Source organism: Prosopis cineraria, unplaced genomic scaffold (assembly GCF_029017545.1).
Source record: "Prosopis cineraria cultivar Desert tree isolate PC_DT_omini unplaced genomic scaffold, ASM2901754v1 PC1, whole genome shotgun sequence".
Lineage (NCBI taxonomy): Eukaryota > Viridiplantae > Streptophyta > Magnoliopsida > Fabales > Fabaceae > Prosopis > Prosopis cineraria.
This window is the reverse complement of record NW_026555332.1, coordinates 39,560,909-39,583,769: the sequence shown is the minus strand read 5'-3', so window position 1 is coordinate 39,583,769 and position 22,861 is coordinate 39,560,909. Positions and strand designations below refer to the sequence as shown.

General features: G+C 34.1%; 4 pseudogenes; 3 read left to right on the top strand and 1 right to left on the bottom strand.

Moving 5' to 3' along the window:
• Positions 1-442: 442 nt before the first annotated feature.
• LOC129291235 (uncharacterized) lies at positions 443-2,802 on the bottom strand (annotated as a pseudogene).
• A 7,154-nt stretch (positions 2,803-9,956) lies between these two features.
• Positions 9,957-11,976, top strand: LOC129307805 (AMSH-like ubiquitin thioesterase 1; annotated as a pseudogene).
• A 217-nt stretch (positions 11,977-12,193) lies between these two features.
• LOC129307814 (AMSH-like ubiquitin thioesterase 1) lies at positions 12,194-16,133 on the top strand (annotated as a pseudogene).
• A 5,060-nt stretch (positions 16,134-21,193) lies between these two features.
• LOC129300467 (uncharacterized) lies at positions 21,194-21,712 on the top strand (annotated as a pseudogene).
• Positions 21,713-22,861: the final 1,149 nt, after the last annotated feature.

Below are 22,861 nucleotides of genomic sequence, written 5' to 3'. Positions count from 1 at the left end.
AAAAAAATACGGAAGTCTTCGGTAAGTCAAGACCAATTTGAATATGTGAAAGACGATCCCCAAATTGACTATGATTTTTCAAGTCAAAAACTGATTCGTTCATAAAACAAGAAATCAAGTGATACAACTAAACAATACATGAAACAAATCGACGATTTCAGGTCAACAAAAATTGGCCAGGATGATTATCCATAAACTTAAGCTGAACTGGTTCACTAGGGGCAACAAGCTTAGGCGAATACATTATTAATATTGCACATTATCAAAACCACAATCAACTCTCATCAATTCAAGTTCCTTAGCACCCATCTAAAGCTGCGAGATCATTTATCCAGGTCTAAATTTGGGGTGTTATGATATATTAGCTGTTTCTTAGCTGTTCTCTCCGCACTCACTGCGACCAATTTTTTCCTATGACTTTCCCAGTCGGTTTGTTCTTGGAAATCAATGACTTTGCTACGTTGTATATGACCACAGAGCTAAGCTTTAGTGATCCATGCATCTGAACAAATAATGAATTTTCCATTGCTTATTGCAAGATTAGTTCTGTTGCCACACCAAGCCACAGCCCTTAATCTAGCAAGAGAGTCAACTTTACAGAGCAGAACCTCTCTGATCAATGAGATCCTCAAAAAATTACCAATATACATAATCCATCAATTTTTTTTTAATCTTCATCTAACAAATGAAGAAAGCTGGTCGATCATCAGTTAAAAGAAATAAAAAAACTAATCTAATCTACGGTGTGACAAGATCACAACACCCAAATAAACGCGCTCCACAAAGAAAGATGAAAGATATCAGACCCCTGCAAGTAAAATTTGGAATTTGTAAAAATGTAAAAATGCAACAACACAACAGTGTCATGTTATATCAGGTTACTTTGTCCTGCATGCTCAAAAAAAGAAGAATTAAGTCCAGTGAATACATTCCTCACCAAATAACACCCCATCCAAATCCAGAACAAGGGCAAGGACACACTTCTGCAAATTTTTCTGCATCACTGGAGTGAACTCTACGAGAGATCAGATCATCATAGATATCTGCAGGGCCATATTATAGGGATTTTACCATTTCATAATGGCCAATGTAATACTAGATCAATAGGTTTCAAGTCATACCATATACTGAAAACAAGCTGTTCATTACACCTGCATATTGAAATAAATGAAATGAATTTCAATTATGGGTCAGGAATTGATCAAGACTAAATAATTAACCTTATAAAATTTCAAGTTGGTTCTAGATTCCCCAAGCACTTTATTTGGTCCTCTGCACCCACATGATTCTAGATCCATGACTATAGAATACAGTACTTACCTATGAACAAGATAATGTACCGTAGAATTCGAATTTTGGTTGTCTCTTGCAGGGCCCATATTATGCCTAGGAAAATGATGAATCCTGCGACCTCAATTTATAAGAATAAACTGATAAACATGATGCAACGGGTGTAACTCATAGGAAATAGATCATCTTTGACTATGAAAGCACATACCAATGCAAAGTCCTCGAAGAGTCCACTGCGCTGGAAAAATAGAGATTTAGTCTGCATGTATGAGAAAAACCAAGTCTACTGGATAAACACCATCCTTGCGAAGGTCACATGTATTTCACATACGATAAAATACTCACTCAAGAAAAAGAAGCAAAGATATTGGCACAAGCACGAGACTCAACATTACACAACAGGATGACATAACAAAATTGGAATCATTGTATTTATTTAATATGATTATACTAAGCATATGGAACTCGGAAATAGCTCTTTCCATAAGTTCTCATGCTTCATAGAATACAATTCATTGACTGACTGAATTTTGCAAAGAATAACAAGGATATTTGATCATCTGTTTGCATATTGATGTCTCCAGGACAATCTATTTGTATAGTTTTACAATTTCAAAATAAAAACAGTAGCATCAAATGACATGACACCCTGGTAAAAGTATAACGTATTATTTAGTACGTACATTTTTTGCTACAAAGAGGACAACAAGTAGAGCAGCAATAAAACACCCAGCAGCTATTCTTGCAGTGAGAAGATTTGTTGATGCAAGTATCAAGATCATGCCCCAAAAGGCTGAACCAAGATCTGAATTGCCACCATGAGGAGAATAGATTAAAAGTATGAGATCAAATAAACCCAAAGATTTACAGCCATTGACAATGGTAATGATTAAGATGTTTCATTAGGATTGTGATAATATACAAATTAGCTCATGTATTTTGAAAGTCAGGCACAGAAAATATCACAATCTAGAATGTGTTAGAAGGTAGAGATCTCCAAATAAAATCAACATGAAAGAAGTAAGAAGTGAAAACTTGAACAATACATCCAGCTGGTAAGATCAACCAGTATATGCCTCCACGTGTTTGGGTTGTTCCACCTTCATCTGCATGAACTTGAATTCCTTCTACCTGCAAATAACATAGCTTCAGCATCTAAAGTGGAGATTTACGAAAGTATTTAAGGAATTCAAATGACTAAACTAACGTGGGTCTTCTTGGACACACATATATAAAGTCACATTTTCGTTAGAAGTATGTATTAGACATTTGTATCCACATAAGAAATATGAGCACCTCGCTTGAAAAGATGTGAGAGAAGGACATAGATGCTCACATGACCACATGTAAGTTTACAAGCAATTGCATGGCTTGCCTCGTGAAGAAATACGGTAACAAGTTTAAAAGGCGTGAGTAGCACTGTTCTCCAAAGCTGCAAGGAATCAAAGAATGGTTCACAAGGAAATGATGGATAAATAGAAAATTTTGTAACACAAAATACTAACATCGGAATGACTTGCCAGAATGAGAGAGAGAGAGAGTCTGATCCTTGGAAATATTTGGATTGGTGAGCAACACGGCAGAAGAAAGTCTTGAATTTTTGAAACCGAAAGTCTGCTCTACAGTCTACTCTTTAAAAGACAAGGAGTTCAGTTTTCCAGATAACAACGAATTAATCATCACTGGTCCCACTCCCATCCCATTTACTGAGCCAGCACAAAGATGCGGAAATAATGGCTTAAAAAAAAAAAAAGACAGATACAGTAGAAGACTGTTAACCGAGTTAAGCGTAATGTCACGGATGATATTTCCGGATAATGAACGGTCCGCTGGTTAGCCTCGCACAATATGGGAAAGGGGGCGACATTAGCATTGGGGGGTGTTCTGCCTCAGTCTTCGGACTGTGTGCACAACTGGTCGGGGGCTAGTGCCGCCTCCCTGATGAGCCCATGGCAGGGCGAAACCAGTGTGATCCGTACGTGGTAAGGCTTGTCCTGAGGATTATGGGGTCCTCCAGGACGCCGCACGGGTGCCGTGTGCTGCGCCAGACTCTCAGCCCGTGACAGAGTGGTATCAGAGCCGGACGTACTTTACTGCCGTGTGCGCGCGTGGGGTCCCACGTTGGGACTGGTCGGCCTCGGCACCGCTCCAGAAAAGGCCTCCGAGCAGGTGGGTCCAAAAGTGGGGACTCGGGCGGGATGGTTGGCCGTTGTCGACTCCACTCCTGTTGGCTCGCGGGTGCGAGTGGGTCCGAAGAGTGCAGGACTCGGGTGGCCACCCAGCAAGTAAGCTGGTGTGTTTGTGGCAGTACTGTACGTACGATCCTTGGGCGGAGTCGTTCTCCCCTAGCACGAGGGCGTGCTAGATTGGGTGTGGGAGAATGTCACGGATGATATTTCCGTGACCGTGTAAAAACCAAGATAATGAACGGTCCGCTGGTTAGCCTCGCACAATATGGGTAAAGGGGGCGACATTAGCATTGGGGGTGTTCTGCCTCAGTCTTCGGACTGTGTGCACAACTGGTCGGGGGCTAGTGCCGCCTCCCTGATGAGCCCATGGCAGGGCGAAACCAGTGTGATCCGTACGTGGTAAGGCTTGTCCTGAGGATTATGGGGTCCTCCAGGACGCCGCACGGGCGCCGTGTGCTGCGCCAGACTCTCAGCCCGTGACAGTAAGGTGGCTTTGGAAAAAAGTTGGAGATCCAGTGCTTTCAAATTTATTTTAATTTTTTCTTTAAAATTGGAATAATTTCAATATAATAAAACACTAATAATGAGAAAACGCAATTTTAAAGTTTCAAAAGTTATGAATTATTTAACATTTAACTAACTTACAGAAAAATACTATGCATACCTTCCTCCACCATGACGGCCTTGGATGTTGTGGCTATCACTATCCTAGATGCCCGGCTCGACAATATCACATTAACGCAATTCACGTCTGGCCTATCGGCTACACTTGCAAGGCAACACTTCAAACCCACCTGAGTGTTGAAAGTTGAAACATCAACTAAAATAAAAAATTACTGTTTGCTGCAGAGGATTACACGTGAAAGAATATAGCCATCTCATCTACTCTAGTTGTTGGTAGTGTGATGTGAGACTTGAGATGCTATAAGAAAAATTGGGACAACTTGATTACGAAAAAATTGAAGGAAACCAAATCGGTTTAGGCTGAATGTGGATGGTTTAGTGAAACATGCGGTTAGAGAAATCAAATTTAACTGTTGTTTTGTTTTTTTGGACCTCTTGCCTTTAGATACGTCTACTCTATATAATTGTATATCAATTGAACAAACATATGTAATTAAAATTACTTTTCTCAAAACATAATACTATCACATGTAATACAAAATTGTCATTTCTCATTTAACTCATTTTCAAATTTTCATTTCAATTCATGTGGTACATTATCACAAGACATACAGACATGTGATAATGACCTAATTTACCATCACGACTTGCCGCAAATTTAAACAACAATGTGACACATCATATGAACACATATGCATGATCAAACAATCCTTATATCCTTTTTATTTTTTAGACTGAAACCATGGGTTGTAACATTAAATAGGGCTCCGTCCGTGTAACTGAATTACTCAAGCTTATCAATTGTAAGGCGTGACCCAACTAAAGATCACAAGACTCACTCTTAGACCACGGTTTTTTCTACTCTCGAATCTTTAGGGTGTCATATACTATAAGCTAATCTCTTTAATAAATTGATGGAGATAACTAGATTCTAATTCTCAACAAATTATGAGACAAGGTTATATTCTTGTGTATTGGAAGGCAGCCAAAAATACTATATGAATTTTAACTACTTTTCTTCTTAAGCAAACTCTTACTAACTGATCATGCAATGTGTGATACTCACTTAATTCACAATTTCGTTATTTCAATATCAACATGTTGGCCTTATGATAATATGTTACCCAAGTGAGCATCATTCTCATTTTCAAATATATCACATCTATCTATCATTTTTATTTCAACACAATTATCTTTATCCCCTTACACTTCATCACAATCAAATTATCATATCAATTGTTAACTACTCATTCCAATATCACATTATAATTTAAAATATGTTTCAAATTCACCTTTGCATTTTTGTTTAATCAAGACAAATATATTAACTCATGCCATAGCATGTATACCTACTTACAAAATTCACCTTTGCATTTTTGTTTAATCAAGACAAATATATTAACTCATGCCATAGCATGTATACCTACTGACAAATCACAAGTGTACTTGAAAATAAATATATTTCACGTTATAATGCAATTAATAAACAATTATTAAAATAAATTTTTTCATTTACCTCAAACTTTTAAAAGATCAAATGTTTACCCTTCATAATTTGGCTTCCAAGCTTTTTTTCTAAGCCAAATACAGTGTAGAACACATTTTTACTCTCACATTTTCACTTCTAAAATACCCAACAACCCATATTCTCATTTTTAAACTTACCCATTAGGTTTATTAACTCGCTTTAGCATTATATAATTTCATTAAAAACTCTTACATGGTCATTAATGGTTCAACAACTGTCATAAATTTTAGACTTAATGCCCAGTGTTAGACATTAATGACATCACCAAACCAACGACCTTTAAACCATTAATATGATATTTAAATACTCTAAACAACCCCTATTAACTCCATTATTCAGACTCATAACTTATATGGACTGAAAATCATTATCTTCATTCAAACTCTAACTTAAATGTTTGAGAAAATGGAAGAGGAATGGAGGAAAGGAGTTTAGAAACCTTATCTTAGGTGATTATGGTAACATCCTAATTTAAATTTTAATAGTTAATTTGGATTAATAGAAATTTTGGAAAAATATTTAGAGGTAAGCAATTAGTAAGGAGATTATTATTAGATTTAATTTAGTATAAATCTAAATTTTAAGTTATGATTTTTTTAAAAAAATAGAATTATTATTATTATTATTATTATTAATAAAAGAGAAAGGGATATGTAAAATAAAAAAAAAAAAAATGAAAAGGAAGATGGGGACGGTTTGTTGTGAGTGGTGTGTGTTGATATAATATAAAAAAAAAGGAGAAAGAGACAAACCATTTTTCCCACTCACTTTCTTTTGTTTCCTTCTCTACGCGTGTGTGTAAGTTTGACATTATATAATAAAAAAAAAAGAAGAAAGAAGAAAGAGGTAGTGGGAAGTGGGACCCATTCTTTGGTCTTAAAACCCACCAAAGTTCTCTTGTGTTTTTCATTTCTCTTCTCTTCATTCTTTGTTGCGCGACACAGAGAGCGAAAACAGAGACGACGAGACGCGACAGCCTGCGACAGAGCTGATTAAAAGGTGAAGCTCCATATTAGAATATTTCAGATGAGATTTTAAATATTCTAAGACTAGGTAAATGTTTTCTAAACATTTTTTTTAGTCAGTTTTCCCTTTAAGCTGCAGATTCTAAAATTTTAGAAAACCTAAGGTTGAAAGAGGAATGAATTTTTGGTGAGAAAATCTAGTTGTTGAGGTTTGTTGGTAGTGTAATAAATATTTTAGAGTAATATTTTTGTTGATGAATTGGAATTTGAGGCATTTGAGTTTATTCTAGATCCCTATGGTAGATTTTGTGGTTAAATCTAAAATATAAATTGATATTTAGATGAGTATTTGATATGAGAAATAAATTATTATGGCTATAAAATAATGATTCTAGGCTTGAAATCAAGTTTACAATTTTTGGGGGTATTTTTTGTGCGAATTTTTAGAATAAAAAGGGAAATTTTGATATTGGAAAATTATTTGAATTAAATTATTGTGAAGGAGACTATTGAACCAAGTAGATGGTTTCAAATACATGAAATTAAATTTTAAAACTTAAGAGGCTAAGACTAAGGTCTTAAAAAAATGGAATAAAATAAAATAAATACTTAGGTATTAGAGTATGAGTGAAAATTGTGTTAGTAATATTATTGACACATTGGGATATAATCAATTATAGATTTTTTTCTTTTTGACACCATTCAAGCTTTGGAAAGCTTTGGAAGTGTTATAACTTGAGGGAAACCTTTTGACCTCTCAAAGGTTGAGATAACCGGGGGAAATCTATTTTATGTATTTGTATGTTACTTAATTAATTATGTTGGTGAAATAAGAATATATATATATATATATAATATGTCTAAATTTTGAAATGGTTATTTGTAATGCATGGGGCTTTGTTGAGATTTTATGACTTGTGATCAAGTTAATTATGACTTTGGTGTGAGTAATGAGATCGATGGTTGATGATTATGTGTGCATTCTTGGATATAAGTCGTTGATTATGCACAGTGATTAATGGCATGAGCATGTTAAGTTTTACATGCTACTAGAGTGGTTTTGAATGATAATTTAAAAAAATTAATACAAGAAGCCTGATTGAAATATGATAATTCTTAATGTTTGTTGAGCAAGAAAGTTGATGAGCATGTGGGAATAATTTTGAATTTATATATGAGTTTTTGAAATGCATTTTCTCATGAGCATAATCATATGGCGGGAGTTTACCTTAGTGAAGGAGTTAGCAATTATACAAAATCCATATGGTACTTGGCTATTAACCAATAATCCTAGGGGTTATACCGCTACTTACCTTGTAAGACACTTTAGCATTGTTTCTATTAAGGGACTTGACCCTACTGGCTTACCTGGAGTTTTGGGTAGAGCTAGTTTTGGGTATGACATCCCATAGTGTGTGATTTGGGGAAACCGTGTTCATAAGTGAGTAAGGTAATCCTGACCCGATAGCCCCTCGATATGATTAAGGCTTTTGGTAGTCTCACCATATGGACGATCCCTTTCGGTTGTTTGGCCCACGGATTTCATGTTAGAGGAATAAGGGGGATATAAGGAAAAGATTGATCATGCCATTTGAGTGATTGATGGCTATGTTGAGAATATGATTATAATTGTAGAAATGAGAACATGCAGTAATTATGTGAATAATGTATATGTGGCTATTTGTGCAATTTTTATTACTTGACTTTATTTTTGAAATTATTCACATGAATTAAATATTAATAGGATTAATATGTTATTAATGTGATTGTTTGAATGGTCACTACTTCGATAAATTTATTGGCCACTTGCATTCATGATTAATTATCATGCATTTGTATAACTTAGATATACCTTGGTACTAAGTGGTTGTACTCACCCCTCTCTTTAACATATTACAAGAGCTAGTTCATTTGAGAAGAACAGAGGAAAGGAGCATTAGGCCAAGTAATAATAATCACTTCTGTAGGCCTCTCTCCTTTTATTTGATATGTGTATTAAGTTTATGATATTGCTAATTAGGATAATATATTCTTAATTCACTTGCATTATAGGTTTTGTTGTGGGGGGAAATGTATTTTGGGCCCTGGGGAATGTGATTTGATGCTTGTGCTATAATTATGGACTAAAATATTTGTATAAGTAAAAATAGTTATTATCATGCTTTCGCATATGTTTAATTAAATGATATGAGTTCTTAAATATTTTAAAAACTTGGGATCCCTTTATATTAAATAGTTTGAAAAAAAAATGCATATTAAGATTTCATTTGGATTAATCTCGTATTGGATAATCCATTTGAGTTAGTCCTTAATTAACCATGGTTAGTATGATGATTAAATCCTAATTTAGGACGCTCGTTACAATTATGTGTTTCAAACATTCCAATCCTCCCCAAATCATGTCCTGGCATAGCTATCAATTCGCATTCATTTTTTTTTGCAGAATTCACACTTTGGGTCGCGACATGTGTCCCCATACATCATAACATGTGGTAACAGAGAGGGATATTCATGGGTTCTGGCTCTGTTGTTACAACACACCATGCACACATCATGGCATGTGATATAGGGGGCCTTTTTACTTGTTCTTTTTTTCCACTATTTGATGTTAAGAAGTGATCTAATTTTACTTTGAACTCAATTTATACCTGAAATCCAACTAAAAATACTTATTAATTCCCTCTAACTACACACTACGTAAATCTCACTTAATTATCCTTAATTAGGATTATCATTAGAGGGTAAATTTTCAAGATATTACATTCAAGCTCTGTTTCCCAAAAGATTAATATTAGTTTAAATATTGTGTTATCAAAATAATTGATGTTGGTTCTTCAGTCATTTATTTTAACATGATATTAATAGATTTTTTTTCACTAATTTCTTAAACACGATTATTTTGTAAGGTTTATTTTTTAAGTTTTGATTAATGTTGCACTATATGATACACAAATTTTTATATTTTCATATTTGATAAAGTTGATCTAGATTGAATATTTTTATTTTCTTTTAAAACTTAAAAAGATTCTATATATGAATTTGTGTATTTATTTATTTATTTTTAAATTTTTTTTAAAAAATAAATGAGGTTTACAGGCCGACTGAATTGTTTTTTTAAATAAGAGCCCAGTTTTTAAAAGTCAATCATATTTTTGGAAATCGAGTTTAAGTACTTGAAACTTTAACAATTGGATATGCTCATTCTCATCTCTAACTAAAAGCACGAGGGTTAGTACTGAGTTTAGCTATATGGTTTGTTATATATATTAAGATATTTTATATCCAATTTAATAGGGCCCCGAATGAACCTAGCCTGTCCGAATTTTGCGCTCGACAGTATCATATGACGTTCCGCGGCAGCCAAGTATGAAGAAATACTAGTAGATCCTTAACAAACACGAGTTGCCAAATTTGCCCTCATGAGAAAGAACAATGACAAACTAGTTTCATCGTCCTCGTAACTCTAGCTCTCCCCACTCTGATCTCCGCCGGAGGTGCCATTGACGATCAATCTTTTTTATCCTCGGCGGAAGAAGATTCACAGGGTTAACAGTTTCACCTGCAGATGTCGTTGGGTTTAGAAAGAAGACGATAAATTAAAGATTCGGGGAAAATGAGGTCTTCTTCCGACACGATCAACTTCACTGCTATTGCTCAGAGACTTGACGTCGATAATCGGATTTCTATCCGTTTCTACTATCGGATCGCTGATAATATTCTCAAGCAGGTCTTTTCCCTCTACCTGACTTAATGATTATGTTGCTGGGAATTATCTTATATGGGATTCGCTGGGCGATATTTTTAACCTTAATTAACATAGAAGCAAATTTAGGTTACTGGGGTTCAAGATAGCGGAAATTTCACGGTTTAACGATCAAGTAGTTTTCCTGAGCTGGTTGAATGTCTGGTGTAGTAGTATAACTCAACGCTTTATAGGGATGATGCACAATTTTGATTCATATGTGAAATAATTTGTGCTCTGCAAATTGTGAATAGTTTGTGTTCTGCAAATTGTTCTCAATTCCTCGAGTAGTGCCCCAGTTGATCGCGGTTATTGGCTCAATTTTTGGTATCTCCGAATACCGGTTGACCGTATAATAGTTCTTTTTTACTTTTTTTGAATGATAGTTCGCTTATTCGGGTAAGGAGTCTGTCAAACTCAGACTGTCGCATTTAATGATTTGATTAGGAGTACATATATGTAGAAGGGGAAGGAGGATCTTTTGGGCATGTCAAATCTCATAGACTAGAGAGAGCCTTGTATATTTTCACAGATCAAAGCAAGCTGCATAATTTTAATTATGGTTTATGACAAAATATCTTCCGAAAATTTCTATTTCCATAGATATATTGATGATGGATGTTTGGAGAATGGACAATAATTATTATTACAATAACATAACAATATTAAACAATTGTTTGATTTAATGGTTCTGAATTACAATAAATTATGTTAGTTAGTAGATTAGTACTTAGTATATCTGAGATGAAAAATGACATTCATGGATGCCTGGATGGCACTATTTGTTCTCCATATTTTCATTCTATTAATTTTTCTTTTTACATTTATTTATGTTTAAAACATTGTGGATGAAATTATCAATTGATTTCTTTATTAGCATCTTTTGCATTTCTTTTAGAGCACTCCGGGGTGTATTGTCCTGTTTTATATTTTAACTTATTGGAAAAATTTATGACAGTAATTTTTCATTTATTATTCAGTTGGTTTGCATCAGCTTTTTGCTCCATTAATTTTGACATTGCAGGCTGATATCTTTCGGGCAGAGAGGAATTATTGATCTATATGTTATGCTTCTAAGATTTTCTAGGTAAGAAAAATTAGGCAAGTAGCATTACTTTACTCATGATATGTCTTAAAGGCTTCAGTTCTGTGGGGTTCATTTTGTGATATGTTTGTCATTTGACGGCATTAAGGTGTCTTCCTTTCTTTGGTTCTAGTTTGGTTTCTGTGGGGTTCATTTTGTGATTGTTTGTCATTTGACGGCATTAAGGTGTCTTCCTTTTCTTTGGTTCTAGTTTGGTGTCTGAGACAATACCATGTCACCGAGATTATAAGGCATCTCCACAAAGCAAGAAAGTTGCTTTGAGAAAGGGGACTTGTTATATCTCATCTTTCAAAACAGATTTTTTATTTTGTTTATACACACTTTTAGATGTGATCTGATTTTTAAATTTCTTGCTTAGAAATGGCTAAATTCCTTGAATGAATTGGAGGAGTTTGAAACCATTGGTTCAACAGAAGGTTAATGAACTTAACAGACAGCAAGCTTTCCACAAAAAGGGTGGGGAAAACCTCATTCAAATAACTTGATTCAGTTTTCTCAAGTTAAGAAGCAAACTATTGCCAGCACTGGTCAAACAAAGGTAAGAATTTGCTTTGAATCTTGGAAGGATAATCTCTCATTTCAATTACATCAGTTCTCTTGGTTGTATTTGTCCATTATTATTTTTATCATTTGACCTCCCATTGATATGAAATTTTTTATCCACACGCTATTGTACATCTCACCAGGCACCAGTGAGACCAGTTGCTGGAGATTCTCTTTACCAAGGATCAAGGGGTCGGCATGTTTCTTATGCTAGGCCAGTGGAACAGCATTCCAAAGGCTGTAAGTATTGGGATGTTTTGCAGTCATCTGTGTTGGGCCTCCCTACATTGATAGATATTATCTTAATGTTTGTCTCTTCTAATACATGCATAAAGTAAGGCTCCTGTTCATCTGAATCTTCACTTTTTTCTTGGGTCATATTATGCATATGAAAGCTCCACAGTTCCTCTTATTTTTCTAGTGTTAATTTTAATGTTAGGTTGTTTCTTTTGATGCAGTTCGTGACTGTACTATTACTAAACTGATTATATTGCTCAATGATTAAAAAGAAAATTCCAAACATGTTACATAGTACAGCCAGACCCTTAAGCTTTGGAGTCATCACACGAACCATTATAGATATTGCAGTCTTAATTTTGACTGCATGGTATCAATTCTCTAGCACCTTTTGTAGTATAAAATTTATATTCTTATCATTTGGTTTCCAATACTTCTTTGCCTTGGATTTTTGAATAACTATCCATTGCTCACTTACTATATGAGCTATTTTCGAGGTTAAAACAGTAGTGAGGATAAACTTCCCAAAGCCATAAATATTACTATTACAGTATAAAGGTAGATGATGAAGCATTTGGCTATATTTTTTATCAAATGCTTTTAATTCTGTATCCTTGATTTCTCATTTCATTTTTACTTGGTGGCTGTAGATCTCTAGCTCTTCCACGTCCAAAGGAGGAAACACTGTCCAAACATTCTATTCTAGGTCCCAATGGTCTTAAAGGGCAGTGGCAGCCACCTAGAAGTGATAAAGGGGTATGCTAGTAGTACTTTTACTTCCTATTACACAAAGTCATCCTGACACTCTTTTTTCTTAATGTAGATCAGGTATCCAATTGACATAGACCTGTCTCCAATTGAAATTCCAAGGTTGTTATCTTCTTCTTCTTCTCTTCTTCTTCTTTTGAGTTTTTACAACGACAGTTTTTTATTATTGCCTTGATTACTTTGGGGATGTTTTAGTATTCACCTCTTGTGAAACCTTTTTAAGATGAAAATGCCCCCTCCCAAAAGAAAAAGTATTTGAATTTGATATACAGGAAGGATCTTTTTATTTAAATTTTGATCTTGAAAATTTGTGGCATAAGCCATATCTGTAAGCCGGTTTTCTTTCTTTGTTTTGATATAATATCTAAATTGATTATGTTGGGTACTTTTTCTGAACAGTCTTCGACAGTCTGTGGAAGATGGACCATTGGAGGATAAAAGGGATAATAGCAACTCAGACAACAGTAGGTTGGACCTAGAACCAGTTGTTGCTGTGAGTGAGATTGCCAGGCCGAGCAGACTGAGGAACCTGTTTCTCTTATCTCTTTTGAAACAACTTGCTGAAGTACAAGATTTGATCCCTGCACTGTCGCGAGAGGTTCAGAGGCAGGAGGTAAGATAGAGGCTCCCACCGCAGATGAGATTGGCCGGGCTGAAAATCCTCTGCAACTTCACGTTGTGAGAGTCAATAAATCTTTCCTTATCACTTTCTCATGGATTATTTTATGTTAACCTGTCACGGGATTCATACTTGAGGATTTTCTGGGTATCTATTTTATAGCATATATTTATATGTATAAATATATAAGTTATAAAAAATAAAATTGCAAAATGTTGAATGTTGATGGAAGTATAATATTATTCTCTCTCATTTTCCTGACATTTGTTTCTATTCTGCAGTCAACTGCTTTGATGGAGAATTTTATGAAGCTTGCCAAGTCAAACACAGAGACAAAATTTAGGGACTGTGGCGTCCTTGCTGGTTTGCTTGTAAGGCTGTAAACATCTTGGCATAACGTGCATTGATAGATTGAGAGGGGGTGGAGCCCCAAGATAATACTGTACAGTGACTTCATTAGAAGCAAACTTATTGGTGGTCCACCATAACATATATGGAAGGAACTGTGTTCCTTATGTTCCAGTTGTAGTTCCCTGCTATTGCCGTAGCAGTATTTTCGTGCTGGCTCTCTCTTGACTGCATGTTTTTTCTTATGAACTTGATGCATGACATTATATATTAGGTTGCAATCATTTCATGAATAATGGGTGCTGAAAGTGTTTTGTTCTGGGTCTTTTCCTCTATCTCTATATACTTTAATTCAGCTGTAAGATTGTGGATCTTATTCCCAATATTCCCGTCTGCAGAAAAACAGAAAATTTTACGTGACAGCTCTTATCATCCCAAAACAGGAGTCAACGTCAGATTCTGTATGAACTCTTTGATTAAACCTTTTAGACAATTAGTATTATTTTCATATTTTATGGATCTTGCATTTGTTTTTTTTCTTGTAAATTATAGATCTTACATTTATTGTATTTTTTGGGCAGTGTCAGGCCACGAATGAAGAAGAAATTTTTGAAGTGCAGGATAAACGATCTCTTTTCCCCCTCGGGTGGATTCATGTGAGTTATTCACTTACTGTTATGTCCCCACTAGTCCTAGTATTTTTTTTTTTACTTTTTGGATCTCATTTATCATGAGAAATCAGCCTCAGGACTAAACGTAGCAATGATTCATACATCTTACTGTAATTATCCAGCCTATCAGTTAATATTGTTTTTCAGCTTTCCCTTTGTTCCTATTGGGTAAATATTAAATAGTGCTCTTTCTGCATTTCTACAGCTATACTTCTATTTATTATCGATGGCAGGATTTGCAATTCCCCTTTGCTTATCTTCTCTGCTTCCTTTTGAAATGCTATAGTTGCTCTCTTGCTTGCCTAGAGTCTCTGTTGCAATAATAAATTGCAGAGAAGCATGGCTGCTCGATGTTGTGTTTCTGCTTTGTAGTTAATTTTGTTTTGCCCTGTTAAATATGCAATCTTTTCTTGATTACAACTTGTGTCATTAGATTTCAATTGACGAATTGATGAGAAGTCTTTTGAGTAGTTAATTTTGTTTTGCCCTGTTCAATATGCAATCTTTTCTTGACAACTTGTGTCATTTCGATTTCAATTGACGAATTGATGAGAAGTCTTTTTGAATGAAGGAACGATGTCTCGTTGATTTAGTCATCTCATTATTGACTCTAGTTTTACCTAGCATATAACTCCGGTCATCCGGTACCTTTCTAAATTTCCAATGTTTACTTTACTAGTCTTATCTAAAACACTGATGTTTATTGTGCATATTTCTGAATTCCAGACCCATCCACGCAATCTTGCTTCATGTCATCAATTTGATGTGCATACCCATTACTCATATCAGGTGAGTTACGAGTTCCTGAATTCTACTTAACATCTTTATCATCAATATAATGTATAAGTGAGGTTCAAATGCGGCTCATTTGGGTTTTGTTCAATCATTTTTATCCTTTTTATCTTTCTCTACACATTCGGCTCTTCTATTTTGGGCCTTGCCTTGAAGCTCTATTTTTAGTACATTTCAACACGATTAAATATTAGAAAAATGTAATTTTCCAAAAAGTTATTATCCATCTATGTCATCTCATGCATCCCGTGGGAAAAGGTTCTGGTTGATATTGAATTTATGCCTGCGATATATATAATTTCCTTATGCAGCGATTTCCTTTCCTGCAAAAGTAATATCATTATTCAATTATCCTCTTCATATTTTTTCCTCTATATCTTATGGGCATGCTTGTTTCTTTATAGATCATGCTGCCAGAATCTGTTGCAATAGTCATGGCACCAAGGGACAGTTCGAGGTAAGATCACAACTTGGATGTTGTTGACCAAAACATATTGTCTACTTTCCTTCAAACGAGTAACTGTGGATTTACTTGTACAGAACCCATGGCATCTTTCGCTTGACAACTCCTGGGGGCATTCGGTCATTAGACAATGTCAGCTACGTGGGTTCATTCGCATAGTCCACCTCCAGAGGGTGGGCCACTTTACAAAACCTGTACAGATGTTTACATGAACCCAGATTTAAATTTGATGTCATTGACCTTCGATGATTAGATTTCGTAATGCTTGGATAACTATCCAGTCATCTATTTGTTAATTTTCCAAAATGCAATCAGCCATCAATTACTGTATTGACATTCGAGTTTGTAAAAGAATTTTTTTGAAACTTAAATTTACATAAATATGTTTGGGATGAAAGGACAAAGGAACCCCATCCCATGTAGTTCATACTTACCGCCTGATATTTAGTTTGTTTCTTCTGGTTGACAAGCAAGCGCAAGCTGTTTCCCATTGATTAATTATAATAGGATAAACTAGGCTCTAAAATTTTTTAAGATTAATTTTGTGTTAGCACTTTTAAAATTTATTGAAGGCGAATGTTAGAAGAGTAGATTCTCAACATTTAATTTGACAACATATTTGTTTTTTGTCAGTTTTAAATTGATGTCATTGCAATCTTTTACCAATACAATAGCTTTCTCATTTTTGTTTTGGAATGAAGTTTTAATGCATTCTCGTTTATCCGGTTAGATGCCAAAAACAATGCTTCTGCATTTCCGAAGATTATTCTTCTTGCACGTAATCTGCTCCTGTTTTTCAATTTGAAGTAATTTCTTCTTTTTCTGGTAAAAAAAAAAAAGTAATTTCTTCACTTTAAATTTAAATACCTTGAAAAGTAGAGGAAGTGCTTTTCTTTAAGAAGAAAAAGAAAAGGTCTTAACTTTTTGACTTTGCAACACGATCCAACAGCCTGGAATAAAGGTCTTTTCAGACTTACAGAAAGCTAGAAGATTTAGAGGCCAGGACGGTCCCCATTCTTTTGATCACGGGGAAATCCATACTAGAGATGGGTTATTTTTTGTTTTTTGTTTTAAAGAAAAGTATTTATTGGAGTAGATGCTAATAACCTAGGGTTACGAGCAATAAAAACTCCCAACCCTAATTACAAGCGAGCTTGCATGCAACATGCTTTGCTGTAATGCCAAACAGAAACAGTAAATGGTCAGATGACGTCATCCTCACCATAATAATAATAATAGTAATTGTGATTCATTTTAGCTGGAAGATTTCACAATCCAATGGTCACATTTGAACAAATGATTCCTCTCAAACCACTAAGATCATAAAACGATAATATAATTTAGTTTGGTGTTTGTAGCTAGTTTGTGGGAAGAAGCAACAACTAGAAATCTAAAAGAAATGATGACAGCTTTTTAAGAAGTAGGAGAACCTACTCCAACTAAAACGAGCTTAGAGTTGCAGTGGACCAACTCCTATAACTTTGAATCTCGTCCATACTCCTTACACAATGATCATATTTTCCCCCCTTTTTGATTAGAAGGTAATGTGATCAAGCCAAACAGATAAAAATGTTGAATGCTAAGAGTATTAGAGAAAAAAAGTCTCACATCTGATCATTAAAAAGTAGATTAGAAATATATTAAATTTATGATATATTTAATCAAGTGACTTAAGTTTATTTTGGTGAAGTAAATAATACTCAAGTATCTATGATATAAAAACTTGTTATTTAGAATACTATGTTCAGCATACATATCAGACAACAAAAGATTCATGCAATGTAAAGAGAGGGTTACTAATAGTCTTTACTCGATTCATATCATGGGGTGTGGTCGTAGGCTAGCCATTTATTACATGAGTTGGCTTCATGAACATATGGTCATAAGTAATAATCCAATCATGGATCAACATGTGCCTAATATTATTTGAAGTCTTGATGAAAGAGGTCCATACAAAAATTTGAATGCATGTGAATATATTAGTCTCAAGACAGCTTAGTAGCTGTGTTGTGGACGAAGAAATTAAGATTGATGTGAAGATATATACCAGCTAGGATGCATTAATTAGTATATGGAAAATTGGAAATTAACCAATGATGAGAGAACTGGCTAGTTATTGATAAACATGTAAGTGGTGAATGGAGAAATAACTGTTAAATGCTTTTGAGCAAGAGGTAGCTCATTGTGATGAAAATTAACCGAAGACCACATTATTGTCTAATCTCTAGACTTTGTTTCTCTTAGGAGTAATATTTTTAGAATCGGACTGAATATTGAATTGAGAAGGTCAACGGTTTACATAATTCAATTGGGTTAGACCAATGATCAAATCAATGACATAATAATTAAATTAAAAAAATTATATATGTATATAATAATCAAAATATAATAAATAAATATGAAATTTTACTTACTTAAAAATAAAACTAAATATTTTAAGTTCATCATGACTTAATAAATTATATGATATAACATAACATCAAATGATTATAAAAAATTAGTCATTTTCTAAAAAATTGATAATTTTTTTGATCAGTCTAGTTTTTGAAAACTAAATTTGATTTCTAATCCGACCGTCGGTTCAAAATGACTCAATTCTAAAATAATTTTTACATGAATCGAGCCGAAATTCAGACTGATCGATAGTCAGACCAAGCCCACTATCCAAACCGATTTGATCTTTTAATCATTGCTTACGAGCAAGGCATCTCAGGGGATTTTTTTTTGGGGGGGGGGTACTACTGTATAATTGAATCATTCCAAAACAGTTATGATTGTTTGCTGTAGTGATGTAATAGTATGTGCAGATTCTTTATCTTTCTGTTGGGGTCTAATAGAGCAACCGAAAAAGAAGACATCAACAACAATAATGAAGATAAGTCTCATTCAAAGTCCATTGACGTTTTGGTTACATCTTTTCTTGCGAAAGCCACCAAGCACTGCAAATTTCACAAAGGACTTGTCATACAGATAGTGGGTGTGGGTGGGGTCCCATGTTGTGGCAAGTATGGAGCGATCAACCAAAAAAAAAAAAACAAAAAGAAAATTAAACTTCCTTCTCATCAAGCATTAAGAATTAAGAAATAGACATAAAGTGTGTGGATCCCGTTATTCAAGTTGGTACTATACATTCGATTTAGGAAAAAAAATGGTATTTTACTAAAATTTTTAGGAAAATTAAATTGCCTAAAAAAAAATTCTTAAATAAGTTATGTACCTTTACGGAAATTATGAAGTATTGTAGCATATAATCTTTCAAAACCGATGCAATATTAAAAAATAAACATTTCTCAGAAAGATGAAAATATAGAACAGGGAGTTTTTTTTTAAAAAAAATTATTTTGTGACAACATCAATAAAGGACTTACGTAAAAATTTAATATTTGATAAATACTTTAAATTAATCAGATACTTGTTAAAATGATAATTTAACTTTAATTTGTTAATGTTTACTAATTAAATATTAAATTCTTTCAAAAGTTTCTCCCAATTCCAAATAAACACACAGTTAAAAAAAAAATCAAATATGACTTGGTCCATCCACATGGTCATGATTATTCAAAATCCAACATGAATTATATATTTGTGTCATACAAGTATGACCGTGGACAAATCAAAATTGCCTTTTTGTCAGCTCATCCATGAGAAATTGACCAAATAGAATAGAAATAGCTGCTTTGAACAAAAGAAGACGAAAGATCATTATTTGACGTTACTTCCCCACCTAATTTGATTAATAATATTCTACAGAAAATTTGTGATTGCTTACAGAGAAATGAGACAATGTTTCCTGACCTTAAATAAATAAAAAAATAGAAATAAATTATTTGATTAAGTGATGGGAAAATAAACAATGACTTCATTAGTGGTTAAGATAATAGAAGCCTCAAAGTCAAATTGTCTTGCGGAGCAAGTCTTTGTTGGCTGCTTGTTTTCAAGACAAACTCTCCAGTAAGCATTCCTTCATTTCAGCATAATTTGGTTGTGGTTGCTCTTACATTCCTCTAATCATGCCTCACTTTTTCTCATTATTCTGCATTCTATTCCATGGAATCATTTATCATAATTATATATGTATTTTTTTTTGTTTAACTTTACCATGCTAATCATTGGTTGATTAGATTTACACTATTTGAAATTTAAGAGAAGATTATCAGAGTCGCCTCTTTTTTTTGTTTGCAGGAGGTTAAAATTTAAAAAATCCATAAGGGATTATTTTTAGATGTAAATTTTGAGTGTAGTAGCTATGAAAAAAGAAAAAATCCATAAGGGATTATTTTTAGATGTAACTTTTGAGTGTAGTAGCTATGAAAATTATGCAAATTTATGGATCTGAAATTTGCATAAATGTATAAGGTCAATAATTAAGGACAAAGTACTAATTGTGGGCCAAAAAATAATTGAAGTACAAATGATAAGGGAACAAATTCGAAACCATAATTAAACTGATTATGATAATGATTCAAGGTTAATGATTCAAACTGTGGTTGAACCAGATTCAACCCAATTATGAATATTTTTTAGACTTGCAATGGCGTGGTTGTTTTTAAGATAAGCAAGTGAGAAAGAAAAATATAAAATCCAACCCATTAACTTGTCGAAAACTCTTGACCGGAATGGCCAATAATTGGTTCACACCGTTCTCTTGTCTCACCTGCCAACACAAGTTGAATTTTACGCCACTCACAAATGAAATAATGAATTTTATTAGGTACAACAACATTCCCCTGTCCATAATTTTTAAGTCGAACATTTTGAATACTGCAGTACTAAAATTGAGTATTAATATCGTGATTATTGAACAAATATACAATTTGAACTGGCAGTGTACATTTTTTTTCCTTGCTTTACCATTTCCATCGTTCCCCAGACAACATGTACTCTTGCAGAGTGATATATGTTCTGTCATCTTCTAATCCCTGCTTCCCAACAATATTAGACCAAAAAGAAAAAAGAAAAAATCATCTGCTTCTTTCCAGAGAAGATCAATCAATCCATTCTTCTTCTTCTTCTTCTTTCTTTTTCTTCTTCTTCTTCTTCCATTCTAAGATAAAAGGGCAAACACCTGGTCATCTTTTTTGTCCCACCAAAACACTCAACATTATCCTCTGTTGTCCTCACTTTGACTTCCAATAAAAAAAAGAGGCATTTTTTCAAACCTGAAACCACCCCCTTTTCAATCCTAAAATCTGTGTGTGGTTATGTGCTCTGAAACAAGCCCTCCTCGTTTCTCTTTTTCCAATGACCTACCAGTTTCATCACCTATCACCACCATGTCAATCTTCCTCGCCGCGACACCTTATTGATGACAATGGACTCAAATTCTGAGTCAGAGTTCGAGTTCAGCATTACCAGAAGCAGCCTTCACTCTGAATCATCCTCTGCAGACGAGCTCTTCTCCAACGGCGTCATTCTTTCCCGATCCAAATTCAAAACCAACCCACCACCAAAAAACACACTCTTCGTGTGAACCTCCTTACACGAGGCTCCCTCCTCGTCCATGTTCATCCCCTGTTGAGAAAACCAAGACAAGAGCACCAGAGAATCTCATTCCAGATCTTTCTGGGGATTCAGCAGGAGCAAAAGCCTCAATTGTGACACAAAGAAAGGCTTGTTCTCTCGTCTTCTTCTCTGCCACGGAGCAACTCTTCTGGTTCAGCTACAAATCAAAAGAGAACGAACTCGAGGGATTCAGGGAAGGGTCCTGGAGGCCTTCACCATACCCTGTGCAGAAATCTGGTTCAGGTAAGGGCTATGGAGGATCTTATTATGGCGATGGTCTTCGAATTAGTCCTGTTTTGAACGTTCCAACTCCTTGCATCTCAAAAGGTACTTTTTAGAGTTGGGAAGGCTAAAAAGAGCAAGAATTGATTTGTACTATGCAGTCGTGACTCCGTTCATCTGGTTCTCTTCTTGTTCTTGGATTACCAGAAATATTAACTCGTTTGGATTCCTCCAACGAATTGTTTTTTTAAAGTTAAATCTTTTATTTTCATATAATTATATATTGAAGAGAAAGATATAAAGAGTATAACTATGTTGTGATGATGAAACATTTAAACTCATGAGATTATTGCATACTAGAGTTGGACCGTGGGTTACTGCGCAACTTAAGATGAGCTCCACTGTTTATCCAAATTTTATGAGAAGTTTTATTTCATATTTTATTTGTTAATGGTTTAAGTAAGAAAGGGGAAACAGGAAATAAATATGAAGAGAAGAGATGAGTTTTTTTTACCCCCGGCTAAAGGTGGCAAGCAAAAAGCTTGGGTTAGTAAGTACGATTACAACACACAGAGAGTGAAAACTCTTAACAGTAGGGATGGCTAAGGCAATGAATGTGGGCTGAAATTTGAAATTAACTAAATTGAAGGGCCAAACTTGATTTCGATGTCTTTATTTTTTTTTTTTTTTTGGGGGTCAAGTAAGACTATGAACATTCAAAAAGGGTCTGAGATAGCGAGTAACAGTGGGCAAGTATCCCCTTGGCCATCTAAAATCTGCCACAAATTTTATGCATACTTTTTGATATTTTCTCCTTCATATAATTGGGGATAATCAAAGTTTTAGCATCTTAAATTTGTCTCAATCATTAATTTAATCTCTTAAATTTAATTTTCATTAATTTCATCTCTTGAGTTTGCATGAATCATTGTTTAAAGATGTGATGACACACTACTAAAATTTGTTGACATGGATTATGGATTATTGAATTCGTAATCATGTAAATTAAATGAAAAAAATGTGAAATTATTTAGATAAAAAGATAAAAAAGAAAACAGACTCATAATTTTTAAAAAAACAAATGTAACACAATGATTGAATTAATAAAAATTAAACTTATTTGATAATCAAATTTGTTTTCTTTTAGTCACATATATTTGTCAGGTTATCAACATAATTATACATCAAATTAATTTGAGAGTCAATTTGTGTTGAATAAATTCAAAGGATTAATGTGATAATTTAAGAAAATA